Source organism: Topomyia yanbarensis, chromosome 2 (assembly GCF_030247195.1).
Source record: "Topomyia yanbarensis strain Yona2022 chromosome 2, ASM3024719v1, whole genome shotgun sequence".
Lineage (NCBI taxonomy): Eukaryota > Metazoa > Arthropoda > Insecta > Diptera > Culicidae > Topomyia > Topomyia yanbarensis.
Genome location: NC_080671.1, coordinates 174,505,461 through 174,518,319, shown reverse-complemented (window position 1 = coordinate 174,518,319; position 12,859 = coordinate 174,505,461). Strand labels below are relative to the sequence as shown.

General features: G+C 36.7%; 1 protein-coding gene and 3 non-coding genes across 15 annotated transcripts in view; all 4 read right to left on the bottom strand.

Annotated features, from left to right (window-relative positions):
- The window catches only part of LOC131682172 (cGMP-dependent 3',5'-cyclic phosphodiesterase-like), a 157,831-nt gene that overhangs the window by 40,904 nt on the left and 104,068 nt on the right, over window positions 1–12,859 (bottom strand). The gene's annotated exons all lie outside the window — the stretch shown is intronic.
- On the bottom strand, window positions 1,511–1,674 carry LOC131686427 (U1 spliceosomal RNA). The gene has a single exon (XR_009305096.1). It is a non-coding gene; the product is annotated as a U1 spliceosomal RNA (small nuclear RNA).
- On the bottom strand, window positions 8,174–8,337 carry LOC131686430 (U1 spliceosomal RNA). The gene has a single exon (XR_009305099.1). It is a non-coding gene; the product is annotated as a U1 spliceosomal RNA (small nuclear RNA).
- LOC131686435 (U1 spliceosomal RNA) lies at window positions 10,326–10,489 on the bottom strand. Its single transcript, XR_009305104.1, has one exon. It is a non-coding gene; the product is annotated as a U1 spliceosomal RNA (small nuclear RNA).

Here is a 12,859-nt window from a genome sequence, read left to right as displayed (position 1 = left end):
TGAAAATTTCACATTAAGGTAATTTTGTGACGCTGAATTCATATTTGATGTTTATTTTTTTGTTTTTAAATCCTCAAAATTCTGGCAGTTAGGGTGGTTCGAAAATTCAACATTTACGAATATAAAGTGCACTATTTCCGAAAATTCATTTTCAAAAACTTAGGTGCGGTGAATTTTTAGGCAGAATACACATTTTTTCAATTGTTGATAATGATAAGACACATCTATAAATTATATTGCGAACCCTGGTTAGTCAAAGGCTACCATGTGTCTCCTTCAGACGTATCATGAAAAATCACCTTTTTTCATATCTCGGGGCAGAAAGGAGCAAAACAGGATATTCATTTTCGAAAAGTACGCTAATTTTCAAGTATAATGAACAACAAGCGATCTTTCCGAACCGTTTCAAAAAAAGTACTGCCACTTTGAACATTATAACTTTAAACTATTGCTCGATTTATTATTTGTTTTTCATGTCTGAGCGAGAAGAAAGGCTTGTATCGACTAAATCGAATGGCAGCTATAAGTCCAGCGAATAACCTTTCAAATGAAATCAATTTGACCCCAATCGGAATCTTAACTAAAAAGATATATTCATTTGAATAACTTAGGTTTGAAAATAGTTTTCCTCAGAATTCATCATCTATTTCACATTTGAAGTTCTGTAAAAAATTGAACTCTCGTCTTCGGGACTTAATATTTTAAAAAGACTATTCAACTTGTTAAGAAACAGAGAAAAATGTTAAATCACGAAAAATCTAGAATAAAATTTTGAGGTTTTGTCCGGCTAGGCGACACTGTGCAACGGGTTGGAGTATCTCAGCCAAGAATTGATCCGGTAAAAACTATTTTTTCTCCATTAGGGAGAAAATTGCTTAAAACCATCTTTGCGTGAGAAGAGCACAAAACCTATAACTAAGTTTGTTATGGAATTTGCGTTTCGACTTCGTCTCAATAATAGTTAACGAACTAAGCTAGCACCGGATTGGCGCTAGCTACAAAAAACGGAGACACATTTTGTGTTCCTGAGCAAACCTCTAGTCGTCATCAATGTGACCAGAGTTAAAAATAATCGAAGCTCTCTTTTGACGACTGAAAATGAACCTGAATAGAAAAAATGTTCATTCAAATATTCATGTTATTCATTCAGTTGAATATCGTACAATATATTCATTTCACTAATTATCTAGGAAAATGTTTTCAAATGCCGGTAAAGCATATGAAACAACAATCATCATCGCTTACATTGTGCCAGGGCTACTTTGATGCGTTTGATTCGTTGCTGCACGGTCGCTTCGTGTAGTAACGGGAGACGAATGAAAATCTGCATGGATAAATGGGCGGTTTGTTCGTTTGACGTTTTCAGCTGTGTCACTGAATATTGAAAATGAATGCGGCTGAATATGGTCAATTTTGATTCAATGAATTTGAATATTTTTAACTCTGAATGTGACTCTTATTAAATAATCTACATCTATTTTTTCATCAAAATCAATTCCAATATTAAAAATCGGGATGTGCGCGTACGCACGTCCCGGCTACCAAAAATTACACATACGAGTTATCCACATGAGGGATAATCGCAGGGGTCAACCCGTCCGAAGTGCAATGGAAAAGTCTCGCCCTGGGGGAACCGCCTTATTGATCACGGTAACCCCTATGCCAGGTAAGTATGCTTTTTCTGTGTTTCAAAGGTGTATACGTTAGGCGGCAAAGTGATACACTAGCGATTCTTAATTTTTTCTCAACTTCTCTCATAATTCGGTTTACAAAATACAGTCCAGGTAGTCAAACATTTATGAGATGAAAAAGAAAATTGTAAAAGATGTAAATGAATTTCTAATGCGAGGCATATCTTATTAGAATCATTTCATCTTTTCAATTGAATTTACCTGAAGAGAGAAAAATGTGTCGCATGGAATTTTATCCCATTAACATCTTGTCTTTCGATTCATGTACAGCGTTGAGACAGAGTTTGGAGTACGCTTAAAATACTTGAATATATGTACACACTTATAAGACGTATTAAATGGTTTATTGTTTTCTTATATACCTTCTTTCTATTGGTTGTTGTCACCATATCCATTTGAACCTGCTAATTAGCCTATGCACGTTGACGAAGTCGACATAAAAATGAAGTTTACTGTGAGCCGTGTTTACCAATATTGCCATTAAGCTGTGAAGCAATGTTGGTAAACACGGCTCGCAGTAAAAGTCATTTTTAGGTCGACTTCGTCAGCGTGCCCAGCCTAATTGGTGCAGCTTTCAGTGTTGCCATTATTCTAGATTTTTATTGGCGTCATAAAGAGTTTTATAGCCTCCCAACCAAAAGAGAAATGTTTTGTTTTGTGAGATTTTTCAGTAAAGGTACTTTTTTTTTTTTTTTTTTTATTTTTTTTATTGCCCGCCTCTCACCCCCACACCAAAAGGCTCGCAAAGAGAGCCCCCTGGTAGTGGACACATCAGTTCTCAGCGTACAAAAAAAAGGTCAGCACAAAAATGAAAAAAGGTATTCGCGAAGACGCTGAGAACGAAAAAATAGACAAAATTAACACGTGAAAGTAACCGGCACAAACATTACAGTATAATGTACAAATAATAGCTACAAAGAGCACCCAGTGGAACGATAATTCCTTTTAAGGGGCCCGCTGTAGTATTAATATTAAATAGATTCGGATTTTAAACTAAACTATTTAAACTAAATTTAAATTTAATATTAACATTCTAAGAAAATGGAAAAGGAAAAGAAAGAAAGCTTTTTGGGGGAACATCAAGTTTATGCAGTTCATGTTAAGTTCATATTAAAAACACACTAATTTTATTTTTCAAATAACGTTTTAAGCTTGTTTCAAAATGGATGCGATTTGTTATCTGTCTTAACTCAGTAGGAAGCTGATTGAAAATCGTTGGCCCGGCAAAGGAAATGCGTTTCTGACCAAGGTTGCTGAAAGCCCTGGTGCGTTGTAAATTATTGGCTTGCCTAGTGGTATACATACGAATGCCTGTAGTAAACCGTATGTTATTATGTGCTAGAGGGTTGTACTGTGCATTAAAAACATACAATATTGTTCGTAATTCAGTCAATCCAAGCAAGGGCAATATGTTATGAGAATTATTAGTATAAAGCAGGATAGTTGGATACATGATTGGCTTCTTGAATATAATTTTAAGGCATCTATTCTGAAGTGTTTGAAGCTTTTTTAAATTGGATATGCTGGCATGCCCCCACAGTGATACAAGGTAATTTAAAAGGGAATGGATATGCGCATAGTAGAACTTCAATAGTACGTGCTGTGGGATAAAAGAACAAACCCGGCGCATAGCCCCACATAATGAAGCGATCTTTTTTTCAAGTGATTTTATATGGTCGTTCCAAGAAAGTGTGGAATCAAGACAAAGACCCAGGTATTTGAAGACTTTCGTCTCCTCGATCATGTAGTTTTCAGTACACGGGTCAGGGTGTTGGGCTATAGATCTTCTAAATGAATGGAAAATCATATATTTGGTTTTGGATAAATTTAAGGAGAGAAGGTTAGCGTTGAAATATTTTATAAGCAATTTTAAATCATCTTCCATATCACGCACAATACCACTACAGCTGGTGTTTGGATAAAACAAGGCGGTATCATCTGCAAAAAGACGAGGTGTACCTTTTAATTTAAGCCTTCCTAAATCGTTTATGTAAAGTAAGAATAGCAATGGACCAATATTGCTGCCCTGTGGAACTCCTATTTCGATGCTTCTATACGAGCTAGATACATTTCCAATAGACACGCATTGAATCCTATTCGTCAAATAGCTGCGAATTAGATCATTGGCTAAACCCCTTATACCATAACATTCTAACTTTCCTAACAAAATAGAGTGATCTAGTGTATCAAACGCTTTTTTTAAATCCAGGAAAAGGGCGCCAACAACTTTTTTTTCGTCAATTTCTTTTGCAATAGAATCGATTAATTCAGTTAATGCAATCAAAGTACTACAACCCTGTCTAAAGCCGTACTGGAAGTTATATATTATCTTGTGTTTGTTTAAAAATTCTAGTAATCGAGAGATCAACAGTTTTTCAAGAACTTTGTTGAAAACTGAGACTGTTGATATCGGACGATAGTTGCACGAGTCGCAAGGGTCTCCAGATTTGAAAATGGGGATTACTTTAGCTAATTTTAAACAGTTTGGATAACAGCCGGTTTCAAGTATTATATTGAAAATTTGGGTGAGGATGTTGGCAAACGCGGTACAATTAGTTTTCAGAATACTGGGGGGAACATTATCGGGACCACAGCTATGGATTTTCTTGAGACCGTTGATTAATAAAATTACTTCATTGACGGTTGCAGGACGCATGTAGATCGTTTCACGTATGCGTAGCATATTGGCAAGCGGATCGGCTCTAGGAGTGGAGGGTATACTATCAGCCAGTTTTTTTCCTACGGTGGAGAAGTAGTCGTTCATGACTTCGCATACCGCGCTAGGTTCGTCTATTCTAACACCATTTCATATCAAGCTGATGGAGTTCTCAACTTTAGAGCGACCGAAAATATTATTTATGTTTTTCCAGAGCTTCGAATGAGGTGTGTTAGTGAGAATATTTTCAAAATACGTTTTTTTACAGCGTTTCTTCAAAACATCAACTTTTTTGTGACATGACGCAGTAGAGCTTTGAGGTGTTCGTCATTAGGATTGTTTTTTACCCTTCTTAGATAATTACTCTTAATTTTAATCATTGTCCACAGGTCAAAATTCATCCATGGGCAGTAGGTACCTTTACACTTAATAGTTTTGGAGACTGTCTTCGAGCACTGTGTTAGTAGAGAATTGTACACAGAAATAATTCTATTAAAACACGCGTCCACATCATCAGTTACCTGAAAGCCATTTATAAAATTTGTGAAATCGTTATTAAGCTTTTCATGGTTGACAATGGTTTTTGTCAATTTTACAGGTTCTTTTTCTACTGCTAGTTTGTAGGAAGAAAATATTTGAAGATGGTCACTAACTGTCGTAAAAACAGTGTCATTCCGCAAACGTGGAACATCCTCAAGTCTACAAGTAACATGATCTAAAATGTTAGAACTGGCTGGGCGCGTCGTAAATGTGTTCGTACACGCGAATCCATATGACTTAAGGAGAGTTAAATATCTGGTAACAACATTATTGTTCGGGAGATTTACTGGTATGTTAACATCTCCTACAATAAAACATGGATGTGTATTTGAAGTTGTGGACAAGACATTTTCAAGTTTGTTTAGAAAGTTTCCAATGTCATACGAAGGGGGGCGATATAAACTGTGGATATCATAGTAAATTCGGCTGATACATAACTCGATATGAATATGATGAAAGCCGTCAGTGACTGCGCTACTTACTACTCTATGTGACATATTATTCCTTATATAGATTGCCAGTCCACCGTTTGATTGATCTCTGCATGAAAAAACGCTATTATATCCATGAACTTTGAAAATATCCTCATTTCCAGATTTAACCCACGTTTCACCGATGACAACCACATCAATCATGTTATTACAGTGATCGAGGGTTTGTAAGATATTGTCAAACTTGTTAAGATCGTTCATACCTCGTATGTTCCATTGCAAAATATTTACGAATTTGTTTTTGCTACTTGAAGCATTTTTATTGTAACTATCGATATCATCATGCAAGAAGTTGTTAATGTAACCCATTGGCATAAAATGTAGGTTTATATGACATAACAAATGTATTTATATTATATTATTATTTATTTGATGAAAAGCTGCCCTGTATATTCGATAAAACATTATTACGCTTTCTTTTTGGGGATGGGGAAATTTTCGATGCTCTATTTAAATGATCACCTGAATCCAAGTTCTCCATGTGATAGCTAATAATGCGATTAAGGTCATTCCGATTCCTAATGAGTAAAGGTTTTGCCCTTTCATCCTTCTTTACAAGGACAACTCCACCTCTACCTGACCACACATATTTAATATCAAGTTTTTCCTGACACTCGCGCATCTCATTCAAAAGTTCTAAACAAAGCGGTGTTAACTCATCTCTTATTGCAACGTATGTAGGTTTTCCATTCATGAGTAAAGATTTATCGATCGTAGTAGATAATAGCCTACCAAACTCTTTCTTGTTTGCAAACAACTTTTCCTTATCTCCATTGTCTTTAAAAATCACTCTGATGGGAACCAGGCTATTAGTAACTTTATTCCCTGGCGACAACCTTGAAGCAGACATCACTGCATCGCGGCCTAAGGGCACACCAATGCAATTTGCAATTTTTATAACTAGACCGACTAAATCTTCGTTAGAAAGGAAAGGCACTCCCAAGATAATCGCGTTGTCAGAAACGTTTCCCCTTATGGTTTTATCTAAATTCGCTTCCAGTTTGTTCACATTGGTGGAGAGGCATGCCTGTGTTTGTTTTAAAGTTTTTATCTCACGTTTTAGGGCCTCGTTTTCAGATCTCAAATCACCAAAATCTGATACAATCGCATCAAATTTTGATGAAAGGAAATCTTGCGAGGTTTCAATAGCAGAAGTTATGGACTTGAATTCCTCCCTCAAATTCTGCATTTCGGAAGCCACAGCATTTGCAATAGTTTCCCTCAATTCAGCACCTAAGGCAGAAACTATATCATTTTTATTATTTTGCATTAGAACGATTTGTTTGTAAATGTCAGAACAGCTAGGTGTGCAAAAGTACATGTTATCTTTTACACGACGAATGGCATTGCCGATAATATTACGACATTTATAGTGCGCACTTTTAAAACAGTATAAACAAGTAACGAGTTTGCTGGAATCAGCCTCCTTTTTATTACATTCAACACAAATAACATTATCATTATCCATCACGAACAGGCAAAAAAAATTTAAACGAACGCTCTAAATAAGTTAACAGTAGACGAAGCAACAATAAATGATTACAAATAAAATAAGGAAAAAAAATGTATATATTGTAAAAGCACAACAGTATTTGCTCCTAAAAAAAATCAACAGGCAGAAGGTGATGATATACTATCTTGTGCCATCAAGCAATCATGGAGCACGCAATACCTACCTTGTACCAATCAGAAATGCATCTGCTGGAGTAATAAAAATACTAGATGATTGGTCTTCACTTATAGGGCCACACTACACAACCAAGCGTACTGAAAGCAGACCACCGGGTGCAACTTATCACAGCTACGACGTTTGAACAGTCTGAGCCGACGATAGGCTATAACACATGCAGACCGGCCGTTTGGTTACAGCGGTACGCAGCGAAAGTTACCCCAGCCAGCACCGAAACCACTCTGCTGTACAGAATACCCGTTGTATTCTCCCGTACTGATTCAGAACCCTCCCAATGTACATGCAGACTACGACTAAGTAGCTGCATATAGCCAGAGAGCCCCAACCAGATGACAGAAACCACAATCAGTGTACTCGAGCCGAACTAAAATCACACCGGCCGATCGAGCGCAAACACGTAATCACCGGTTGCACCGTTGTAACCATTCATATAAGTGAAGACAAGAAAAATAACACAGCTGATCGGTACAAGCACTGGTACACACAACTGCAAATTTTTAGAAAAGAACAATGGTAAGACTGAAGTATGCTTAAAGCCACTATAATTTCGAGCACAAATAACACTTAAATTGCAAATATAAACACCGGCCCTTGATTCATTCAGGCTACAATAACACTGATGAACATTTTAAAACATATATCACAATTAAACTGAGCTAATAGCACACTAAAATAAAACAATTTTATAAGCACAAAAAGAAACTTGCGTTCACCACCATAAAGCAGTGCTGCCAAAAAAAAGAAACTATGTGGTAGGGACTTATAGAATTTTTCTAGAAAACTTTTGAAATATTTACAGGATTTCAATTATCTGGCATTCGTTTTTGGTATTTGCATAAATTTAATAAAATGTACAGCTGAAAAACACACCATTTATTACTTAGAGTTCGAAAACGAAGTAAAATGTCCGAATTTTTTTTTGGTTTCAACGACTAAGCTACCGTAAGCAGGTTGCATTTTGATACGATGCTACTATTATTCTGTTGGTTCCCTAGTTTAGTCCTACGCTGTTGTGGCATGTGAATTATAAACCCGTTTTCCAGAGTAGAGAAACGAAGTTATTTCTCAGCGAGTGCGGTCGGAGACCTATTTCCAAAATTTAAAGTCGGGATGTGCGCGTACGCACGTCCCGGCTACCAAAAATTACACATACGAGTTATCCACATGAGGGATAATCGCAGGGGTCAACCCGTCCGAAGTGCAATGGAAAGGTCTCGCCCTGGGGGAACCGCCTTATTGATCACGGTAACCCCTATGCCAGGTAAGTATGCTTTTTATGTGTTTCAAAGGGGCCGTACACAAATGACGTAGCTTTTTTTCTGCGATTTTTGACCCCTCCCTCCCCCTTCGTAGCATTTGGTCACAAAATTCTAACCTCCCCCTCGTAAATAACGTAGCATTTACCTACCCCCTCCCCCTCGTCCCATGCAAAGCGCCCGGGTGATGAAAAAAATTGCATATGTTTTTCATTTATTTTTAACCCTCCAAAACTCGCGCATATGGCCCACTCAACGAGCAGCCTCCGGTGCCCAAAGACGATTCGCTAGCTTTTCAGAGCAGCATGCACTCAGTGCACCAGCGCGACTGCCGGAAGCTAAATACATGTCCTTTCAAAATGTTTGACGACTTTTATCAACATTTTCATTATAACAGCAAATTGCGTGCAAAATGAGCCCATTTCATGACAAATATAGTGTTGATAGTTTTGTTTTGAATTTTATATGTCAAGGGGAGCATGAAGACAAGTTCTCTCAGTTTACAATCATGCAGCTGCCAATGATTCTAAGAACCATACGTTCATCTAAATTACTAAATTTTGTTTGGTTGAATCCGAAATGAAAATTTAATTCAGCTTCCAAACTAAGTCTACTAGTCAGCAACATTGGCTAACTAATGTAGCAAGTTAAATCCGCATACAATTTTTTTTCGTATTTTTGCGAACTTGTAATTTCGCGAATCGTAAAATTTACCTCAAGAAAAAACGCATCAAAAATAACTTGTTTGCATCTAAATTGATTTTTCTTGGGAATGGAGGATCATTAAATTGTTTTCGCTAAACAATGGGTACTTAATGCTACGTCGCACAACTTCTGACCCTACCCTCCCCCTCGTCACACTTCGTCACAAATTTGGTATTCTCTCCCTACCCCCCAACATGCTACGTCATTTATGCATGGCCCCAAAGGTGTATACTTTAGGCGGCAAAGTGATACACTAGTGATTCTTATTTTTTTGTAAACTTCTCTCATATTTCGGTTTACAAAATACAGTCCAGGTAGTCAAATATTTATGAGATGAGAAAGAAAATTGTAAAAGATGTAAATGAATTTCTAATGAGAAGCATATCTTATTAAAATCATTTCATCTTTACAATTGAATTGAGACAGAGTTTGGAATACGCTTAAAATACTTGAATATATGTACACACATATAAGACGTATTAAATAGGGTATTGTTTTCTTATATACCATGCTAATTAGGCTGTGCACGTTGACGAAGTCGACATAAAAATGTCATTGGTGCAGTGTTGCCATTATTCTAGATTATTATCGGCGTCATAAAGAGTTTTATAGCCCCCAACCATAAGAGAAATGTTTTGTTTTGTTTTGTGAGATTTTTCAGTAAAGGAATTGTGAGCTTGCGAAAGAGGGCCGTTTTGTTATTATAAAATATAGCGAATTACAAGTGCCCGATTTTCCATGAAATGTAATTGTAACCCAAGTAGCATTTATTATCTCTGTTCAACCTGTTCTGTTGATTAAATTCAATTTCCAAGATATTCAATCTCATGCTTTTAAATTACTTCTTTTCTCAAAAAGTACTTAATTGCATTTGTCGTAAGATAGCACAACAGCGACGAGTTTATGTATGAAGACAAAAAGGAATGTTTGTTCATAGGCTCAGTGGTTGGGACTTATATAATTTTTCTAGGCAATTTTAAAGTATTTACAGGATTTCAATTATCTGGCATTTTTTTGGTATTTGTTAAGTTTAATAAAATTTACAACTGAAAAACATACGATTTATTACCTGGAGTTCGAAAACGAAGTAAAATGTCCGATTTTTTTTTTGATTTCAACGACTAAGCTACCGTAAGCAGGTTTGCATTTTGATACAATGCTACTATTATTCTGGTGGTTCCCTAGTTTAGTCCTACGCTGTTGTGGCATTGTGAATTATAAATCCGTTTTCCAGAGTAGAGAAAGGAAGTCATTTCTCAGCGAGTGCGGTCGGAGACCCATATCTCATATTTAAAGTCGGGATGTGCGCGTACGCACGTCCCGGCTACCAAAAATTACACATACGAGTTATCCACTTGAGGGATAATCGCAGGGGTCAACCCGTCCGATGTGCAATGGAAAGGTCTCGCCCTGGGGGAACCGCCTTATTGATCACGGTAACCCCTATGCCAGGTAAGTATGCTATTTGTGCCGCTTGCAAGCACTGTACTCTAATTGACAGCATCGAAAGTAAGCGATTTATGAATTAGGATACTGGATAACTAAAACTACCCGGGTAGAATAAACTGGCTGCGCAAAAAATCTAATAGGAATAGTAGGGGAGACCGGGGCTGGTTGGCCGAGTTTTGCTTACGGAACTACTGCACTCATTCTGGTTAGACTTTTTGATAAACTGGCATGAAGATACAACCATTGAGCACATAGGGTAAACAGGTCTAATGCGCCCCCCTTAAGCAAAAATAGCCATATTCCAATATTCGACACTATGATCGCCGCACCAACTACTCTAATTTATTGTTCTATTAGATAGAAATTAATACCCGTTTCATTTTTTATTAAAACATCCTGATACAAGTATAGTTTTTTCTTTCACCCAGGGCAAAATGCCCCCGGTTACAGTGTAATACGCACCACAAAAAGAGGATGGTATGCCCCACAGAAATCCGTGAGTATGCCTCACAACAATTGGTGGGGCGTTTTAGCCGGTGATGATCTGTTGTGAATGCATGAATAATTCTATACGTACACATAGTTTTAAGCCAAACTAAAAACTTTGATACTAAATATAAGATTCTAGTAAGCTACTCGAAATAGTTCCATCAAATCCGACTGTTTCTAATTTGTTGTAATGCTGTTGGAAAAAGCGAGACCTTACATCAAAATAGCTCTTTTGAAACTTTTGTGTATATTGTTGTTTTGCAACATAATAAAAATACCAAACTAACTTATTACGTTTATTTCACGAAACGACACTGTTATCAGTCATTATTACTTTGTAGATAATTCAGGAGTCCTGGGAATTGAAGAGGGGCATTTTGCCCCGGTGCGGTGGGACGTATCATACCCTTTTACCCTATGTGATTTTTTGTCATTCATAAAAAAAAATCAGGGAGAAAGTTATTAACAATCAAAGGCGGAGTGAAAAATCGGCCAACTAACCCCAAGGCTGGGGTAGGTTGGCCGAGTTTAGTAAAATAAGTGAAACACATCAAATGCATCAGTGGAAACCGTTTATTAGTGAGAAAACATTATTTTGCAATATAGAGGTACAAAATAACTACACTGTTTACTTTTTAGTTTTTTTGACTTTTTGCTTTTATCATATAGATAGATTTTTAGACTTAGCTTGGGCAGTCTTACTGAACTTTTTTACAGCTCCCGCTGTTTTCTTTTCGCCATCGTTCGCTTAGGTTTGCTTTTATTTTTCTCCTCTTCCAATGCTGCTTTTATTGGGGAATAGCTCAAAATCTGATTACGACATTCACACTTCTTCGAATCAGTTTGTGCACTAGCTTTGGGAAGAGGTCAAACGTCTTCAGGCAGGCTTAAATCTGCAGCCGATCCTATGCTCATGGAAGATTTTTGTTCGGGGTTAGATGGAAAAAAATTCAGGATTAAACGGTAAATATTGGAATCATTTGATTTTATAAACAATTTCCAATTTTCAATGTTTCTGATCTCATATTTCTATCAATAGGGAAAACATATACAGCTTTCATACATTTGCAAAAGGCTTTCCCTTACACAGACATTATCTCGTTTGTCTGTGTGTACTTGAAGGATTTTGCTCGCAATTCCAAGCGAGATAGCAAATTGCTGGTTTATACCGTGCGTATGAGTCATGCAGGCAAGGCTTAGATCAATTCATAGGGTTCTCGTCCCGTATTACAATACATAGTTATCAAGAAACTGTCCTTATTAGGATGAATACCTAGCGGAAAAAGAATTGAATTAGAAACTTCCTTTTATTAACTTGTGGTAACTTTGCGCTTGGTAATTTTGTACCAGTGAATCATAATTTAAGCAAATATTCTTCAAATTAATAATCTACAAACCCGAAGGTTTTTGCACAACCTTCAAGAAAATTAGTGAATGTGGCAACACTGTCACTTAGCGAAAGCCACACCATAAAGAATGATGAATATATTTTCATTTGTCGTACAAAGGGCTGGTCTTCCATTTGCTCCGAAATGTTTATAAAAGAAATCGTCTGGTTTCAAAAAGTGTTCATTTGACATGAGCTACTAAAGAGGAATGTTCGTCTGTGTGTACGCAGCAGAAGTGAATCGCCGACAAGGTTCGAATCATTTCAAAAGATTCTTGTCTCCTATTACAAAACATAATTATCAGCCAACCATCGTTATTAGCACAAATACATAATGGAAAAAGAATTGAATTAGTCACATTATTCTAACAATTTCAAAAAATGCAACAACATGATGCGATGAAATGAATTCGATAAATTGCGATGAAATAAATGGTGCTCGTTAATCATGCTGCATTTTCAATGTAACTGTGGTCGTGTCTTGTACATAACCATTTATTTTTTT